Source organism: Eleutherodactylus coqui, chromosome 1 (assembly GCF_035609145.1).
Source record: "Eleutherodactylus coqui strain aEleCoq1 chromosome 1, aEleCoq1.hap1, whole genome shotgun sequence".
Taxonomy (NCBI): Eukaryota; Metazoa; Chordata; class Amphibia; order Anura; family Eleutherodactylidae; genus Eleutherodactylus; species Eleutherodactylus coqui.
Window position 1 is genome coordinate 473,320,077 of NC_089837.1, and position 20,687 is coordinate 473,340,763.

General features: G+C 46.7%; 1 protein-coding gene across 3 annotated transcripts in view; it reads left to right on the forward strand.

The window, feature by feature from the left end:
* Window positions 1–16,865: 16,865 nt before the first annotated feature.
* Window positions 16,866–20,687, forward strand: part of R3HDM2 (R3H domain containing 2) — a 122,298-nt gene continuing 118,476 nt past the window's right edge. Inside the window, exons 1-2 of one of the 3 annotated variants that reach the window (XM_066584442.1) lie at window positions 16,866–17,198; window positions 19,146–19,238. The gene's annotated coding sequence lies outside the window, so the exon portion shown is untranslated. The remainder of the gene's footprint in view (window positions 17,199–19,145; window positions 19,239–20,687) is intronic. The other 2 variants (XM_066584439.1, XM_066584440.1) reach the window with 2 other exon arrangements.

The following is a 20,687-nucleotide window of genomic DNA, read 5'->3' on the forward strand; positions in this document are numbered from 1 at the left end:
AATGTATATTTACTGAGGGGGTCAGGAGTATTTTGACCCCACAGTTTTTTTCAGGAGTTAATGCAATTGAGAGGAGAAAAAAATAAAGTTTCATATTTTTGTATGTATGTCATTTTTAGACATTCTTTTTCTATAGTGCACATGAAAATGAGGATTTGCACCCCAAAATGGATGCCCCTGTTTGTCCCGTGTTCAGAAACATACCCATTGTGGCCCTAATCTTATGTCTGTATGCACAACCGGGCCCAAACCGAAAGGAGCATCAAATTTCAACAGTTTTTTTTTTTAAAACTTTTACGTGATCGCCGTTATCCATTGGATAACGGCGATCACATGACTAAGGACCCCCACTACAGCCCTCGGTCACTGCTCTGAGCTCATAGTCTCCCTATGTCTTCATAGACTGTAAGCTCTCAGGCCGGGCTCACACCAACGGATTTGAATTGTGTAATCCGTAATCGGCGCCCGTGGTTTATTGTGGGGATTGAAAGGCAGTATTATTGAATTTTCCTTCACACTCTCAGATACAAGTTGCGTATTCTGCGAGTGAAAGAAAAATCGCAGCGCGCCCTGTTCTACTGCGGAATTAGCACAGATGGCCTCCTTGACGCCAACGGAGGCGTCCGACCTGCAGCCCTTACGCAATTAATACAAACAGAAAAAAAACCAACCTGTTCTGCGCATGACCGCTAGCGAGCCTCCGCAGTCATCTGCAGTACAGATAAGTGAGGTCCGACCCGCTGGAATGGGCGCGGCCTCGCTCCTATTTATCAGTCTAACACTAACGATCCGCGTTCTCTCTGATTTGTAGCGTCCTGAGGAATCTGTCTGTCTAAATAAACCGGAGTCTCTGATTGCTTCCAGTACATTGTGTATTCCACAGCCGGGGGTCCGGGCTCTGTCAGGGCATAGGGGGGCTATTACATGGAACCGCTGCCGTTCAAATGAGCCAAAGTGAGCGCTATTCATTTGCTTCTGATTCATATATGCAGGTATAAGCATCGTTGGCGCATTCACTAATTGTTTAGTTTAAATGGCGATCATTCGGTCATTCTCATTCACTCCGGCTAATTTCATACGGGCGAGTGCGATTTTTTTTCCCCCCGCAGATGCAAGGCGTTTTTGAGACAAATTTCAGTCGTGCCACGTGTGCCTCACAGGCCATGCAATATGTTTGCCACCCTATTGAAAACAATGGGCGAAGTGTTCCGAGGGAGCGCCCAAAGATAGGACGTGATTTTCTCGGCTGTGTAAAAAAAAAACCTAAGGCTTTATTCCCACGAGCGCATATATGGCGCGTTTTCACGCCCGGGCGCATATACGATACCCATGTGAAGCATTGGTTTCAAATGCAGCTGTTCACACGGGTGAATGTACGGCGCGCAAATACGCTGGCAGCGTGAAAAAAAGAACATATACGCGTCTGGCGTATATACGCTCAGCCAAAACATAGTTCTGGAACGATGTTTTGGCCAATATACCCCGGCGGGTCCTATAGACTCCTATGGGAGCAGGGAAAGAGAAGGGAGGAGAAGGCATTTTTGCAGCGTCCAACGCTGCGAAAAGCTTACAGGTGCCTCTATATAGACACTGGAAGGCATCCCGAGGATTGTGACAGAGCGAGGAATTTCCAGGGTGCGGCATATTGTTTCGCTAAAAACAGCACTCGCGGTCGTGTGAATGGATGGGAAAACAATGGCCGTGATCGCGGAAAAACACCCATTCAGGCGCTTATACAGAGAGCGGGCGTGAAAACGTAAAAGCGCCGTCGCCATATATGCTCTTGTGGGAAAGAGCCCCTATACAGCAAATGTGAACACTGGATGATTTGTGTTGAACGAGTCAAAGACTAACGAGCTTCTGATGATGTCACTGGCTTGTGCAAACAAGAATCCTGCAGTCCAATGGCCTTTTACACGGGCCAACAGTCGGGTAAACGACTGCACAAGCGCTGACATCACCACTGAGGCCACTAGCGCTCGTGCAGAGCATTCAGGCCTTATTCACATGACCGAATATACGCAGCTAAATAGTTGCATCCAATTAGTTGCGTCCATCCGAAGCATTGGATATCATTGTATTCATTCAGATGAGCAATTTTTAGCCGTGTAAAAAAAAAATTGCGCAGTCAAAAATAGAACTTCGGGGGACGTTTTCGGTCGCTGATTTTATACGCTGCGTCCTAAGACAGCTCTTGGCCTATCCTTGGCCAAAATATGCTGGAAAATCCCATAGAGTCCTATGGGAGCTGAATAAAAAAGGGAGGGGGAGAGTTTAGCTGCGACCAACGCTGGGAAGAGAAGAGAGCCGCCTCTATTTAACCATTAGTAGTCATTACGAGGATTTCTGCCGATCGAGGGATTTCCGTGCTGCAGCGTGTTTTTTGCCGATATGCTGCAGCCGCCCGTGTGAACGGTAGAGAACACGCAGCTAAAGATGGGGACTTAATCACAGCTATTCTTCATTCGTGCGGTCTTTTTTAAGCGCATATGGCCAAACGTAAAAACGCATACGGTCGTGTGAAAGAGGCCTTAGACGGACTTCACTATCCTGTGTAAATGGCCATAAAGGGAGGCTTAGAGGCGTCTGCACATGGCAGAGGAGGCAATGGGGATAAAAGGAGGCCACCCTACTGATTACTAGGAGAATTGCTTCTCTATGAAGCGCACCATCTACGTGGGGAAACTGGAGATTTCTCAAATCCTAGATTTTAGGCCTCATTTACACGGGCTACAAAACGCATGTATGTGAGGCTCATTAGCGATGTTTTCCTACTTGGCACCACGATACTATGCAAGAAACAAATCGCGGCATGTTCTATCTTACTGTGTGCTCCTGCATCGCTTCGCCAGTTGTTTTCAATGGGGCTGGCGGCAGCACCACACTACATGCCGGGTGCACGCCATGCGAGGCCCCCCATTGAAAACAATGGGAGAAATTCTGCGATCCTCTGCTGCAGCGAAGGATCCTTACATCCCAGAAGTGATGCAAGGTTGTTTTCCCATGAAGGCCCCCTGTCCACGGTAGTGATTTCGTGGCGCTTGCCATAGCATTGCTATGGAAAGCGCCGGCACCTGTCCACGAGCGGAGAATCATTGAGATTCTCCGCTCGCGGCGGGCAATTCGCAGCATGCTGTAAATTGCGCCGATTCTCCGCGGTCAGCCTATTTATTAGATAGGGCTGACCAGTGTAGATTCGGCGGCGGCTACCGCGGCGGAGCTTTGCTGCGGGATACCACATCGCCCGTGGACAGCCGTCCAAAAACGCCTCGCATCTACAGGCATTTCACATAGATGGCGAGCGCGATACAGGGGCAGGATTCACAGCACCATATCGCGCTCGCCATGGGCAAGAATCTTGCGTGTTGCGAGGCCCACATAAGTTGCATGAATACGAACTCCATTCTTTTGAATAGATTTATTCACATGAGCAATTTTTATCGTTTTCTTCCCCTCGCAGCACGTTCCGTCTTTGGTTATTTCCTCAGAACGCCTCGCCCATTGTTTTCAATGGGACCATTAAAGACATAGCATGCTGTGCAATGTGCATGTAGGTACGATAATAAGGGAGATGGAACAATACTTCTTCAGCGCCACCTATTGGAAGCCAGCATTCCTGCAAGCCAGTGTTAGATTCTTTATACAAGCCTTATAACAATGACTGTTAGAAGCAGTGCAAAACCGAAAAACATGGAGGGAGCTAACCTTTAGGGTCGTCAGGGGTCATGAACTACTAAAATGCTAACAATAACATAAGGCTTGAACAAAGTATAACGTTGGCTTGCAGGAATGCTGCCATCCAATAGGTGGCGCTGCAGAGGTATTGTTCCATGTTCCTTATTTGCATATTTCCCAGAGGAATATGCATGGCCTTATAAGTCTTCTAAATGCTCTCCTTAAGGAGAAACAAAAACGTTCCCTACAAGTGCGATGTGATGTTCCTATTGAAATCAATGGGAAACACTTGCAATCCTCTAATGTGCGTGAAACGTGCCTGAGGACCGCAACTTCACAGAAGTGAGGAGAGGCTTTTTTGAATCAAAAACGTATCACATCAGCATGAAACACGCACATTGGCAAGCGCAATATTGCACTCGCTTGTGTGAATGTAGCCTTAGTAGAGGACAGATAGCAGATAGAAAAAACAATACCCTTTATTGCTGTTAACGCTGCTGTCTGTGGGCAAAGAATTTGCAGCATTTCTAGCGTTTTACTAAATCTGCACATGCTGTGGGAGAAAATGTAAGGATATATTCAGACGGGCGTATGCGAGTTGTGCCCGATATTTGTAAGAATCGTCTTTTAAGCGCTGCGGAATATGTTGGCGCTATACAAATAAAGATTATTATTATTATTTATTATTATTTTTCCTAAGCATTCACTTCTCTGTTGTCGTGTTATTTAAAGGGACCCTGTCACCACAGTTTTAGTTCCTTATACCACCCCATAATGTCATCCCAGAGTTTTATAGGTATCGAAAGATGCCCCTTATCTAAATGGTCCGCTGCAGAGTAAAGTATCAAATGAAATTATGAAGTATTCTGCACTGAATGTTAGAGGGAACTTCTAACTGGGTTCATGCTGCCCAGATAATGGGACAGATATGCCAATTTGTCCTGAATACATTTTTTTTTTAAACAGTGCAGCATTTTTAGGAAAAAAAAACACTTAGAAGTTTATTCGGAGCTGAGCTCCCAAGTCCAAGTGGCAGGCTCTCCCCGCCTGCATCATGAAGACTGACAGCTCCTCTCTCATTTTGTGTATAGGGAGGGAGCTGTCAGTCCACATGCTTCGGGTGGGGAGAGGATGGCGTGGGGCCACCTCTTTGACTTCAAAGTTTAGCTTTGAGTCAAACTTCTATGTATGTGTTTTCTGAACTGCTACAGTGATCAAGAATGAAACATGAGCCAAATGGCCATATTTGTCCCAAGGTCATGCTGCCCGAGCTTCTGGCGTTATGAAGCTGGTGACAGGTTCACTTTAATTACTGGTGGAGAGTCATCAGGGCAGTCCTGCTCTTCTGAGAGAAAAGACTGTTGGGGACGTCTAGAAGAATGATTGTCCGGAGAAAAGAAGATGAGCGCTACCATGAGTCCTCTGTCATGCCAACAGTAAAGCATCCGGAGACCATTCATGTGTGGGGGGTCTTTCCATCCAAGGGAGCGGGCTCATTCATAAAGACCACTGCCATGAATAAAGAATGGTATCTAAACCTCCTTTAAGAGCAACATCTCCCACCCCGCCCAAGAGCAACTTCTCCCACCCCGCCCAGGAGCAACTTCTCCCACCCCGCCCAGGAGCAATTTGGTACTGAACAATGCAGTTTCCAGCATGATGGTGCACCATGTCACAAGGCAAAAGTGACAACGAAGTGGCTCGGTGAACAAAACATTGATATTTTGGGTCTATGGCCAGGAAATTCCACAGGTGGACCAAAAAAAACCTGGAAATTGTAATAAACTCCAAGCACTGATCAGGCAAGACTGGGTTACCACCAGCCAGGATTTGGCCCAAAAGCTGATATCCGGCATACTAAGGTGAATTACATAAATCATAAAAAAAAAAGTCAACATTGTAAATCTTGAGCCTTTGCTTGAACTTGATGTATTTGTCAATTAAAGTTTAAAAACTTATGAAATGTTTATAATTGTAAGCATAGAAACATCTGACCTGATCGCGTGGTTTCATGGGGGCGAAAGAGTCGCACGATTTTTTTCCTGATGCGATAGTAAAAAAGCAGATTATGAAACCAGTGACTTACAGTGTTTTTTTTCCAGCCTGTGATGTTGAGAAAACAAAAAATCGCGGCTTGCTCTATCTTTCTGCGATGTGCGTTTTTTAGTTTTTTTTTTAAATCCCCCATGTTTCCCTATGGAGCCTGCTTTTTATCGCAACACAACAAATATGCGTTGCAATTTTAACATTAGAAAGTCTCATTGACTTTCGCCATAAAAAAAAGGAGCGATCACTCGTGTGAAACTAGCCTTAGAGGGATCTCACATTAATGGATTTTAATTGCGAAATTCACAGTCGCTTCCGCTGTCAGAAAGTGCTCCAGGGGGTGGGGCAGCAAAGATACACTGGATCGGCAGGTGAATAAAACTTGCTCAGTTTTATTTTAAAGTAAAGTCCAAACAAAGCCAAAGCAAAATAGAGAAGTCCTTATTAAAATAACAGGGGCACCACGCAGGGTGCTCAGGTCCACACAGTGAGGTGTTGCTCCCTCCTCAGCTTGACAGACACTGACTCCCTGGAGCTGCAGTCTTTTATGCTCCAGTAATGGGGTCAGTGCCTACAGCTGAGTTGAGAGCCAGGGTGAAGCTATGGACTGGAGCTCCACCCTGTCCAGACTGAGAGCCTGGGAGGGAGATATACTCCATCCACAACCTCACCCTTTACCTGCTTACATATCCCAGCCCCCCCCTCTTCTCCAGACTGGAGGGCTGTGCCTTTTTGCTGATGGGACAATGCACCCTAGACAAGGCATCAACCTTACCTTGTGACTTGCCTGCTCTATATTCCAGGGTGAACTTGAAGTTCTGAAGTGAAAGAAACCACCTCATCACCCTCGCATTCTTTTCCTTATTCTGCTTCATCCAGGGGGACATGGTCTGACACCAATTTAAACTTTCTCCCCAAGAGATAATACGTTAACGTTTCCAGTGCCCATTTTACTGCTAAACACTCACGTTCAACAATAGCATAATTCTTCTCCGCAGTACTGGATGTTCTTCCCCATTTATGGACTGGGACAATACTGCACCCAACCCTACATTAGAAGCATCCGTCTGCACAATAAACTCTTCAGAGAAATCAGCCATTATCAATATTGGCTGTTGGGAAAGGGCCGACTTTAAATTTTGAAAGGCCTGCTCGGCCTCGGCTGTCCATGCCACCATTACCGACTTGCTCCCTTTCGTCAAGTCTGTAAGTGCTGCTGCAATGGAGGCAAAATTAGGAACGAACTTACGGCAGTACCCGGTCATTCCTAAAAAGGCTCTGACCTGTTTTTTTTGTTAAAGGTCTAGGCCATGCCTGTCACCGGGACTAAAAGTTCTCACCCTGGCAGAACGATTGTACACTTTGCTTTGGGCCTCCTGTGCCCTCTGCTAGTGTTCCCTGACAATGGGCATTACAGTATTAATGCAGTCCTGCATCTAAGCCACGTGCTCTATGATGCTCCTATAGGGAGTAGATTCGGTCTCCGAGGTTTCTCTGGCTATATCCAACAACCCTCTGGGGTGCCGACCGTATAGCAACTCAAATGGCAAGAAGCCTGTGGTACCTCCCGTATGGAGAACATGAGATAAGGTAACAGCCGGTCCCAGTCCTGACCATATTTCTCTGCTACCTGCTTTAGCATTTGCTTCAAGGTCTTATTGAACCTCTCCACCAACCCATCCGTCTGAGGGTGGTAAACCGAGGTTCGTATGTGGTCAATTTTAAAGAGTTGGCACAATTCTTTCGTTACTTTGGACATGAACGGGTCCCTTGGTCTGTGAGGATTTCCTTCGGAAGACCTGTTCTGGAGAACATAAGGGACAACTCTTGTGCAATGTTTTTGGCAGTAGGGCTTTTTAAAGGGATTGCCTCAGGGTATCGAGTGGCATAATCTAACACGACCAAAATGTATTGATGCCCTCTAGCCGACTTGACTAGGGGACCCACTAAATTCATTCCAATTTTTTCAAAGGGAACCTCTATAGTCGGGAGAGGCACTAAGGGACTGCGACACAGGAGTGGTCATCTGACAGGTGGGGCACGACTCACAGTACTCCTTTATGTTGTTGTAAACCCCCGACCAGAAGAACCTTTGAAGAATTCTATCCTGCGTTTTATCAGTTCCTAAATGTCCTCCTAATACGTGATTATGTGCTAAGTCTAGCACCTTGCGCTTGTACGGTTTTGGCATGACCAACTGTTCCACCACTTTCCCGCTTATTTTCGTTACTCTATACAACAAGTTATCATTCATGGTAAAATGGGGGAACCTTTGGTCAGAACCCGGTTCCTGTAACACACCATTTATCACTTCAACATTTTCTTTGGCATTGATAAGAGTGGGGTCCCTTAACTGGCCTGTCCCAAAGTTCCCAGGCGCATCCTCCAGATCGGACACATCCTGAACCGAGGGGTAGACTTCCTCCTCAGCATCATCTCCAGCCAAGACCTGTAAAGGAAAAGTTACATTCTCTGATTCAACGTCCACATTGACCCAGCTATCCTGCGGAGGTGTTAGCTGGGTTTTGCATCAGTCTCTCTAGTAGGGATTATCATTGTTCCCCATAAATCCCAGAATACAGGAAAAGCCCATCCCAATATCACGCTCAATCCCTTGACAACACCTACATCGTAGGTCACAGATCCAACATGGGTTTCAAAGTTACACTGTGCCATAGGATACACTCTTGTGTCACCGTGTATACATACCACACTTATGTGCTTACGCGGTATGAAGCCTTCTGCTATCAGGCTAGCATGCACTAAGGTGACTAGGCTACCAGAGTCCAGTAGAGCCTCCACAAAATGGTGGTTTACATTTTTGCGACACAGTTATAGCTGAATCTCTAGTTTTTATGAGGCATTGCAAATAGGCCTTGCGAACAAGGACTGGTGCCAAGCACCGTCACACTCCATAGGTTCATTGGTCATAGGGCACTGAGCCAACACATGGCCGAGCCTCTGGCATCTCCAGCACCTCAAAGGCTCTGGTTTCTTTGGCTTAGGAAACTGGTTGGGGCTATCAAAGCCTTTCAACTCCAACGGTGCCCTTTCTGGTTGCCTGACCTCCTTCCCACCATGCCACAGCCTTACTCCGGCTGGGGTTGGCGCTCGCATCGCGACCGCAGGTTTTACCCAGGACATTCACGGGTGTCTTGCCATTGCCCTCAGCCATCAGGATTGTTGCTTGCATCCAAACACCAAGTGTCAGAAAGTCCTCCAGGGGGTGGGGTGGCAAAAATCAGCAGGTGAATAAAACTTGCTCAGTTTTATTTTAAAGTAAAATAAAGTCCAAACAAAGCCAAAGCAAAATAGAAAAGTCCTTCTCTAAATAACAGGGGCACCACGCAGGGTGCTCAGGTCCACACAGTGAGGTGTTGCTCCCTCTTCAGCTTGACAGACACTGACTCCCTGGAGCTGCAGTCTTTTATGCTCCAGTAATGGGGGCAGTGCCTACAGCTGAGTTGAGAGCCAGGGTGAAGCTATGGACTGGATCTCCACCCTGTCCAGACTAAGAGCCTGGGAGGGAAATATACTCCATCAAACCTCATCCTTTACCTGCTTACACCGCACAGACTTTCCATGGCAAAACGCAGGCAATAAAAGGCATGTAGGTTCGATTATTTTTTTTTCCCTTCACACTCACGAATACGAAGAAACATCGCAACATGCTCTATTTTGCCATGGACATCGTGCGGACAACCTCTATTGAAGTCAATGGAGGTGCCTGACCTGCAAAACATATGCAAATAATATGGCGTATGGGCTGCGGTTACCCGCGTCATCGCAAAGTGACGGTGCAGGAAAAAAACTGTACTGTGCATGACAGCCTGCGAGATACCCCGGTGATCTATAATACAGTTTCATGAGGTCCGCAGGGTCACCACCCGAGCTCACACGAACCAGTCGGATTCCGCATGCGAAAGGCCTGTAGCGGATTCCAGGTGTGAGCCCGGCTGGTGACCCTGCGTACGAGACTTAACTGTATTGCTTATGACCGCGGAGGCACGAGCAGTCCAGGTTATTTTATGGTATTTCCTGTGCCGATACACAGCCCATATGCAATGCTGTGACTTTTTTGTCCGCTAGCGGAATATGCAATACGTACCCACGAGTGTGAAGCAAAATTCGAAAATGCATGCCTTTCAATGCCTGCGTTTTACCGTGGATCATCTATGTAGACAACAGTCGTGGAATCCACAATTCAAATTCGGTCATGTGCGACCGTCCTTAGGCCTCCTTCACACGGGCGACACTACATTGTTGCGAGAAAATCGCAGCAATATCGCATAGCTGCACCGTGTGATATCGCTGCGATTTTGTCGCAGCAATACCGCGATTTTGTAGCGCTACAAAGTCACAAGTGATGCTACAAAATCGCGCGACTTTGTGGCATCACATGCGAGGATTTTCGGGGGGGGGGGGGGGGCGGGCTTGAAATATAAGCCCTACCCCGAAAATAAGCTGTAACTAAAAAAGAAAAAAAAAGTATACATCACCTATTCCGTGCTGTCTGGGGCTTCTCCCCAGGTCCCCGGCTTCTTCATCTTCTGGCTGGAGATTGAAAAATCCCCGGCTGCTGGAAGCGCTGGCTGTGGTTGGCTGACACTTAGCCAATCACAGCCAGTGCTCGAAGAATGGCTGTGATTGGTTCAGCCAGTGCTTCCAGGAGGCGGGGATTTTTGAATCACCGGCTAAAAGAGAAGTAGAAGATCCGTGCTGGGACCTGGGGAGAAGCTGCGGTCGGGCTGACAGCTTGTCTAAGGTGATGTATGTGTGTTTTTTTTTCCCCTTGCAGTAAGGGCTTAGATCATAACTTTGACAGTAGCATTTGCTACTGTCAAAGTTGCATCGCATCGCATGCAAACCGCATTTTCGTGCGATGCGATGCAACAGAGAGGAAGGCTCCATAGAGAAACATGGGCTACAAAACCTAGCGTGTCGCGGGCATATCACCGGACCTGCGAGGTTTGCGTGTCATTTTGTAGCATGCTACAAAACATCTCATGTGTGAAGGATCCCATAGGAAACCATGGGCTTCTCATACATGCGATTTGTAGCATTGTAGCAATGCTACAAAATCTCGCGACTTTGTCGCCCGTGTGAAGGAGGCCTAAAGCCAGGCTCACGTGACTGTAATTTCATTTCTTATTACGCAATGAATGGCGTCAATGAAACCACACTGCTCTATTCACACTTGTGTATATTTCTTATGTTAATTACACAGCATGTTCTTTTTTACCGCGTTTTACAAGCGTACAGCCATATGGTTTTCTATGGGTGTGTTCAGAACGCCGTGCATATGCAGTCACATTGTGCGTACAGCGTTTTTTATGCATGTTGCTTGGAAACATTGTAGTAGACATGATGGTTAGTTAGCGTAAAATGTCTATTGATTTATAATAAACTAGAAGTATTGCGCAGCTGTAGTGATTTAACTCTGTAGAGGCTAATGGCTGCATAATTTCATTATGGTAATTGCTGGACAATGGCATGGTGAAAGATGTGTGTTTTATAACTTCAGCCTAATACAAAGTTCCACAGCAGCCTCTACGAGTTAAAGTCACAATATTATATGTATACTTGTATTCATTATTGTGTGTTTCCCCAGCTCTACCTCCCCCCACACTGAAACTTCTCAAACAAAGATTGCCACGTACACTGAAATTCCTTTAGCTTGACCGCATGATGAGAGGACAAAGTCCACACGTACACTGGACTTGAGAGAAGGTGGGGAGGGGGGCGGGGAATTCTACATGACCCAGTGAAAAAGAATATGTATACGTTACTGATGTAATCTGTTGCACGCCCATAAAGAGGAGGTATTATGTGTTTCAATAAATTAGGGCTCTGGTATTGTAACTCCGGAGAGCTGGTAGAGATTCAACGCTGATGACTTGTGTCCGATTGGTTTCTTTCATTATGTGTGCACACTATACAATTAGGAAGCTACAGAATACCCCGAAACCTGCTGGAGGAAAATATGATCCAGCACAACATCAGATGAAAGTTAAAAAAAAGAAGAAACCAGGAAGCCGATGCGTGACAGCGTGCGTAAAATACATTGTTTATGCGCAGGCAAAAATACGCAGTTCCCTCCGTCGGTAAAACACTGAGATTTTTACGCAACATTTTACCGTACGGTCGTGTGCATCCGGCCTAAGGGTGTTTTTACACTTGCGTTGGGGATTCCACTTTCCTGCTCCGTTCAGAAAAGGGGAATTTCTGCGGCTGAGACGGAACCGAACAGTGTTGGGCGGACTCCATTGACTATAGTGTGGTCCGTCCATTTTCCGCCCGGCTGCCTGGTTTTGAGATGGAGGATAAAGTGGAAGAAAATAGAAAATGTTGTGGTTTCTTTTTGAACAATGGAATTGCGCACGCCAAATACATGTATGTGACGAAACCCAATGAAATCAATGGGATCTAAATTCTGTGTATTGCGCAGGCAAATGTGTCAGTATAAACCAAGCCTTAGTCTACATTCACATGGGTAAATGCGAGAAATGCAGAAACGAGATGTGGCGTTTGCCAACATGCGTTTTTCATTTTGTTAGGCCGCCTGCACACGAGCGGAAATTCCGCGGCGGTATTTCCCGCGGAATTTCCGCTGCTGGAAGCCTGCATAGGATTGCGTTAACAAACGCAATCCTATGCAGACGGCCGCGATTTGGCCGTGCAAAATATCGTGCGGCAAACAAATCGTGGCATGCTCTATTTCTGTGCGGGGCTCGCAGAGCCTCGCACAGAAATGTCACCCACTCGACGCCGTCTCCGGTCTGTGCATGCGCTGGCTGCCCGGCAAGCCGGCACATCAAACAGCCAGAGCCGGCGGGCGCGGGTGAGTACGCGCTGGTCCCTGCAGGCGCTCGGGTCGGGTCCCGCGGTGAGAATTCTCGCCGCTGGATCCGATCCGCCCATCTGCAGGCGGCCTTATTCTTTATTTAACCCTTTCCAATCCAATTTGTATCCTGGTTTTCCTAGGGGGCATACTCTTTTTCTGCCATTATACAACGGCGCTATATGCTGGCTAAAGCCAGTACTGCATGAGGTGACACGTTGGATAGGCTCCGACAGCAGAGAGGCTGGCAAAATACAGTAAGAGAACCGCAACGGACGTCTTTCAACATCGGAGCTGTACAGCCTTAAATCATAATGACTTCAGACGTGAGACAGTGGATTGGAAAGGGTTAAAAAAAAACTTGCATCAATTCTGCAAAACAGCAACACTCAGGCACGTGTTTCACGCGAGTCAGAGGAGCGCAAGGGTTTCTCATTGAAAACAATAGGCGAGGCGTACCGAGGAACGTGAAAAAATAGGACATGCCACGATTTTTTCCCTCACAGCAGCATTGCTCATGTGTATGACTCCATTCAAAACAATGGCGTTTATATTCGCGCGAGTTTTGCGCTCGTGTGCTTGTAGCCGTATTATGTTATTTTTGTGCAGTGTGTCTGCATCATATAAACAAGACCCCCTAAAGATGACAGAATTTCGAGTTTTTTTCCCCATTTTACTCCACTTCTTTTTTCCGTATAGTATATGGTCTGGCTCACACGGCGTATGATTACCGTGTATTACGTAGATGCTGTACACCTGAGTGATACGTGGTAACTTGTAGGCAATCAGCCACATTGCCTTACGCAGTTGCGATCACATTAGCGTGCCTGAATTGTGCAATACATGATCATAGAATGCAGCATGTTCTATTTTGCCGTATATATGTGAGACAGAGCCCATTGTTCTCTATGGGCCCGTATATACGCATGATTAATACGAAACATGTAAAAAACACAGATGTACTGCGCATGACACTATGTGAAATACGCTGGCATGCGCAGTACAATTTCGCCGCCAAATGCGGCATTACGCCAGGCAACGGCCGGCAACACTGGTGCTGGCTGTTTCTTACAGCTGACACCCGCACACAACAGTTCCAATAAGCCGCGCCTCTCATCTGAGCTATTAATCTTTTAAATGCCCTGACTGATATTTGGAGGTCCCGCACTGCCCCCCCTCCCCCAAGATAAGATCGTGTTTGCTGTGCGGTTGCCATGGCAGCCAGGGGCCTTTTAAAAGGCCCTAGTGTTGCTATTGCAGAGTGCCTATCAAGCCGTGCCCGTGGGGTGGCTTGATAGAATGTCAGTCCAATCACAGACAACTTTGTTCGCATGTGGCGACGTTTGGAACTCGAACGTTCGCAAGTAGGGGACTATCTGTGTTTAGAATGGGACCATGCACAATACTTTCTGGGCTTTCTAGAAGCACCCCGTCACCCAACCACCCAGCGTGCAGTTACACCTCTCCACACTTGAGGTAAGATAGAGCGGTAGGTGTGTCTGGGCGATCCCTACAAACTCCCAGATAGCCCTTTAATGGGGGGTATTTATAAAAGGGTCTTTGTTGCCCATAGCAACCAATCACAGTGCGACTTCCGTTTCAAACCGTGCTGTTAAAGGGGGTGTCCATGGAAATCCTACTGATGAGGTATCCTCAGGGTAGGTCATCAAGAGCTGATTGGCTGGGATCCGTCACTTGGGACCCTGGCTGATTGGGCACCTGCTGTCAGCGCTGCTACAGAGTGAGGTAGGGAGCGGAAACTGATACTCCGACCCTTTTGTATTGGCCAGCGCTGGTAAATGTAAGATGGGGTCCCCTTCGATTTCTATAAGAGCTGCACCTGCAGTTACAAACTCTGGCCACTACACGGGAGTGGCAGCAGCAGCTTCAGCTCCATACACTGTTGTGGTGCTGACAGCTGGTGCCAGATTGCCAGGGTCCCAAGTGGCGGACCCCAGCCGATCAGCTATTGATGACCTACCCTGAGGATACGTCAGTAGTAGAGATGAGCGAGTATACTCGCTAAGGCACATTACTCGAGCGAGTAGTGCCTTAGCCGAGTATCTCCCCGCTCGTCTCTAAAGATTCGGGGCCGGCAGGGGGCAGGGAGCGGCGGGGAGGAACGAAGGGGAAATCTCTCTCTCCCTCCCGCTCCCCGCGGCAACTCACCTGTCACCAGCGCCGGTCCCTGAATCTTTAGAGACGAGCCGGGAGATACTCGGCTAAGGCACTACTCGCTCGAGTAATGTGCCTTAGCGACTATACTCGCTCATCTCTAGTCAGTAGGATTTCGCTGGAAAGCCCCTTTAAGCCCTTAGTGACGGCGCTATCGACTTTCTACGTCCTGCTGTTTATTACAGCTGACACCCGCGGGCAATAGCTGTGATCGGCCGTTCGCGGTTATTAACCCTTCAAATGCCGCTGTCAATTCTGACAGCGGCATTTAAATCCCCCGAATGCTGTTCGGGGGTCCCGCACGCCGCCGCCCCCCCGCGGTAAGATCGGGGGAGCTGTGCAGGTATCATGGCAGCTGGGGGCCTTTAGAAAGGCCCCAGGGCTGCGTTAGCAGACTGCCTATCAAGCTATCCCCGTGAGGTGGCTTGATAGACTGCCTGTGAAAAAGCAGTATGACGTAATGCTATAGCATTACGTCATACTGCAGGAGTGATCAAAGCATCGCATGTTAAAGTCCCCCAGGGGGACTTCAAAGTAAAGTAAAAAAAATAAATAAAGTTTTTTTAATTGTAAAAAAAAAAAATTTATAAAAGTTTAAATCACCCCCCTTTTGCCATATCAATTATTAAAAAATCTAAATCATTAAATAAAAATATGTATTTGGTATCGCCGCGTCTGTAAAAGTCCGATCTATCAAAGTAGTGCATCATTTTTCCTGCACGGTGAACGTCGTCTGAAAAAAAAAAAAAGAACGCCAGAAATGCACTTTTTTAGTTATCCTGTCTCGCAGAAAAAACGCAATAAGAAGTGATCAAAAAGTCGTATGTATTCCAAATTGATACTATCGGAAACTACAGGACATCCCGCAAAAAATGAGACCTTGCTCAACTACGTCGACGAAAAAATAAAAAAGTTATTGCGCACACAAAATTGACAGAAAATAATTGAAAAAAATTAAATATTTAAAAAAAAAAAAAAAAATACAAGTACTACAGCAAAAAAAATCCTATATAAGTTTGGTATCGTAGTAATCGCACTGACCCATAGAATAAAAATATCAGGTCGTTTTTGTTGCAGTTTGTGCGCCGTAGAAACAGGATGCACCGAAAGATGGTGGAATGTCGTTTTTTTCCCCATTTCTCTCCGCTTAGAATTTTTTAAAAGCTTTTCAGTACATTATATGGTACAATAAATAGTGCCAGTGAAAACTACAACTCATCCCGCAAAAAACAAGCCCTCATACAGCAATGTCGATGGATAAATAAAGGAGCTACGATTTTTTAAAAGGGAGTAGGAAAAAACAAAAATGGAAAAAAAAGCAAAAAACCAACATGCGATGTCCCCGTGGATGCGAGATATGTTAAATCTGCCTCGCATCACATCAGGGACGCAGCGCTCCTCCGCCGCGGCGAAAAGCATCGCAGAGTGTTTCCCAATCGGTTTACAATGCTGCGCACTCGTATACACCTCTCACGCTGTGCGATGCTGCGCCGGCCCCATTGGAACAATGGGCGAAGTGAGGCGTTCCGCGTGAACGCCCAAAGCTAGGGCATGCTGCGATACAAAAATCACCGGCGTATGGGTGAATAGGTTTCATATTTGTGCATGGTTTTCTCGGCCGCGTGAAAACGCCGCATTCACACCAGCCTATGCATATTTACGTTAACATACACATCATTTTTTTTGCAGAATTGCGTATTTGTACGAGCAAATGTGTTTTATCGTACTTTTTGTGCATTTGCGCACGCAAAAAAAAATCCCAACGACGCCGCTCCCATTCACTGAAACGGGCAATTCCTTAGTTCAATAGGTGCTATTTTTGCGCACGTTAAACACGTGCCTGCTGAAATCAATGGCTTCTATATTCTGCGTTTTACGCGCGCACATTTTTTAGTGCGCCGATCCATGCGTGTGAATGAGCCCTTAGAGGCAGTGTCCATTCATTTGAGGCAGATCTACATTGGGCTGCATCAACAGCCTTGTCTAGTCACGTGGTACACACAACTCAAGGTCACATGGTCGTGACGTCAGAAGCACTTCCGCGATGGAAGTTAGCGGCCTCGCAGGGAACTCTGGGAGCGGTGACGCCAGCCGCATTGAGTGACGTCAGCACGCAGGGCACGTAGCACGTAGCTCGCCAGGAGGAGGAGGAGCAGGCGGAGGAGGAGGAGGGGTCTCGACATTTTTTTTCCTTCCTTCATTTCCTTTTTTTCCTTTTCTTTTCTTTCTCTTTTTTTCTCCTTTTCTCATTCGCCCATCCCTCCTCTCCGCTCATCCCTCGTCCTACTTGTGATGCCTCCCGGCGGGCTCCCCTCCTCCTGCCTCATCTAGCCCGGGCTGGAGGGAGGGCACAGGCATCCATGTCACCTTACCATCGCTTCCCATCTCACGGCTTTCTCCACCACGTTACGTTCCCCCGCTCATAGCCCCCTGAAGTGTGCGCTAGCCCGCGGAGGACCAGGTAGGTGTCACAGTGACAGGGTGGATGCCAGCTGCTGCAGCACCCTTATGTCTCCACCTGTGTGCAGTCCCCCGAGGCAGCCAATCAGCTCGTTCCTCTCATCTTCCCCGAGCCCTGGGAGGAGTGAGAGCTGCTTCCTGATTGGCTGCCTCGGCGACTCCTGCGTCTCTCACTTGGACTGGTTTTTAAAAACAACTTTTTCATGTTTGCAAAACTTTTATGTAATTATTATGTCATAAGTGCTCATTATGTATTCGCTGTGCAGACCCCGCCCCCTCTGATAACCCGTATGCGTACCGGTCGCACATATATGTATCCGTCCGTGCCGTCCCCTGCTCTTGTACGCGGATGGTGGCACCATTAAGGGCTCGCTTACATGTATGTGACGACAAATCCCCGTACGCTATTTGGCGCGCGCATCCAGGATGGTGCGTGTTTTTTTTTTTGCGTGCGCCCTATGTAAAATTTGTTACCACACATTATATGCGCAAAATCTGAACATGTGATACGCGGTTAAAAAACCCCCGCTTGTGTGAGAGAGCCCGGATATATAATGTATGTTAGAGGGGTTTTTAGGGAAATACCACTGATGAGGTCATGAATCATTGGGTCCGTCGCTCAGCACCCCGGCTGATTGGGCGCCTGCTGTCAGCTTCGCACTGCACGGGGGGTACAGAGGGGGGCCACGGCTCTGACTTTCGTCAGCACTTGTAATTGCGCTAATTTTTAATTAGACTCCACCCTGCAGTGACGAGCGTCCGCAGTTGAGAACAGGTCGTCAGTAGTACTTCCATGGAAATGGCTTTTAGCGCTCTGACCGCTACAGCTGCGAATACGGTTTAGGCCGTATTTACACATGTAAGACAGGGGACAGATATCGTACTGGTGAACACGCAGTTTTGCCTGTGAGTGCGACGCATAGCGTGCCGTGAAATTTTCATGTTTGTCAAAATCACATGGTTCAATAGTAAAAAGTAGAAAAACCGCATCGCATTCGCACAGCATCTGGTTTTATTTGTTTCCGTTTTTTTTCTCCCCCTTTCTTGGACTTTTGGTTCAAGAAAAAAATAACGGGTTCTTTTCACGTGTGGTTTGTGTGTATCTCATAATGCACAGAAGTCACATGTGAGAATCACCCGTGTAAATGCACCCTTAGATCTCACTGTTATTAAAGGGGTTGTCCAGGATACTTATTGATGATCTATCCTCAGAAGCAGATAGTGCCATCAGCAGTGCAGCCGCCCGGTTTAGTAATGCAGGCACAGATCCCGTTGAATTCAATGTGAGCTGTGCATGTAGTACCAAGCCAGGCCACTGCAATATGGACAGCGCTCTCTGCTTTCAGCTCTGTCCACACTGACATAGATCAGCTGATCAGGGATCCCGAGTGACGGACCCCTGTTGATCAACTATTGATGAGTTGTCCTAAGGACTTCTTATCTTGCGAAGTGGGGTAGTTGATCTCTTCAGCCAGGTTCAGATTGCTGGGACCCCCCCCCCCCCCACCAATCACAAGAATGGGGGTCGTGAGTGTCCCAAAATGAATGCAGAAATGGTCACACATCTCTACTGCTGCTCCATTTATTCAACTTGGACTGGCAGAGATGGCGGATTGCTTGCGCTCGGCTGGCTCAGGCTGTCCAGTGTGAACGGACGCCGGTGCACAGGAGTGAGCGAGCACCGCTTCGTTCTTTTGGGGACTATCGGGACTCAACTTCTGGTGATTGTTGAGGATTCCAGCAGTCTGACCTTCGCTGATGAGTACTGATCTCCCACCCTATGGTAAGCTTCAGGTGACAATCCCTTTAAGAGTAACTACAGCTGTAACATGGAAGTATTTACAGCTAATGATGTAACCCAAATATCGTGTTGATGTGTTTGTGGGGTATAGGACAGACCCCGTGTTACCGCTGTGCGGACCCTCATATCTCTCTCTCCTCCTCGCAGGCTCGGCACATCATCCTCTCTGCTGGCTTGAATGAAGTCCTCTCTTCAGAGGTGTTCGGATTCTCCAGTAGACTTCTTTTAGATCCTGTTTTTGTAAGTATGAGAAGAAAAAAAAAACATTGATTCTGACAGTTATAGGCTGGATATGCTGTATGTTATTCATGCTTAAAGGGATTGTCCAACTTGTACCCCTTTAAGGACCGCCCCTTTTTTATATTCAGTTTTTCCTCCTCCCCTCTTAAAAAAATCCTAACTATTATTTATCCTTCAGCTTAGCTGTCTGAGGGCTTGTTTGGAAAAATATGCCATTCCACCATCTTTGGGTTGGGCTTTTTTTGGTGTACATACTGTGGCAGAAACGACATGACGTTATTCTGCGGGTCGGTGGGATTATGACTGGACCAAATTTGTTTTATTTTTTTTGCTATATTACTATTAAAAATACGGAATATCTTTAGAAAAAAATAAGCTTTTCTGCTTTGCTGCCATCTTCTTCTATTTATGTCGATACAGATGTGCGAGGGCAGTTTTTTTTTTTTGTTTGTTTTTTTGCGTGCCCTGTAGTTTCATACAGGGTGCATACAATTTTTTTTCATCACTTTTTATTATATTTTTTACTGGGGAAGGGGTGAACCAAAAAAAACAAAGCCCAATTCAGGCGGTATCTTTTTTTGTTCTGTCGATGTTCACCGTGCGGAACAAATGTTGCTTTTAATAGATCGGACATTTTACAGATGCAGCGATAACAAATAGGGTCTTGTTTTTTATTAAGTATAAATATGGGAAAGTCGTGTTTGTTTGTTTTTTTGCTTTTATTCTTTCTAATAAGTTGTCTTTTTAAAAAAAAAAATTTTTAATCACTCATGCAGTATAATTTAATACACTACGTTATACCACGATCTGATCTGGCAGGTATCCTACCCCCGAACTTCAATTGCGGAATTTTAAACGGTGCTATTAAACTGACAGTGATATTTAAAGGGTTAACAGCCACAATCGGTGTTGATGGTGACAGATGTCAGCTTTAAGAAGCAGCCAGCACTCTCGTTGTTGGAAGCGGGTTCGGCTTCCGATCATGCAAACCCCCTAACGCACGTGATGTAATTGTACATCCTGTGTCAATAAGAGGTTAAAAGCAAAATTTTAAACATCTTATATTTTAGTGTATGGCCAGTCCCCCCCTCCCCCCTTCCCCTGCAGGCAAAAATGGTATAGCCTCAGCTAATGCTGTCTGACATATCATGGGATTGATTGAAAGTAGAAGTAAAAAAATCTCACACTCTAGATGGTGCCTGATAAGCATCAGACAGGAGGCTGCACTGCAGGGAAGTAGCTGCAATACACAGAGGAGACCTCTAGAGTGTGACAGGCAATCAGGTGAAGGGTGGAAAATGTGTTTTTGCTGGAGTGGCCCTTTAAGTTGGACAATCCCTTTTCAAAATTACATTTGGCCAGTGTCTACCCTGCCTTCATGTAAGCATAAGTTTGTTAGTACAGGGAGAAAGTCACAACAAACAACGTTGGGTTAAGCCACAATATAGA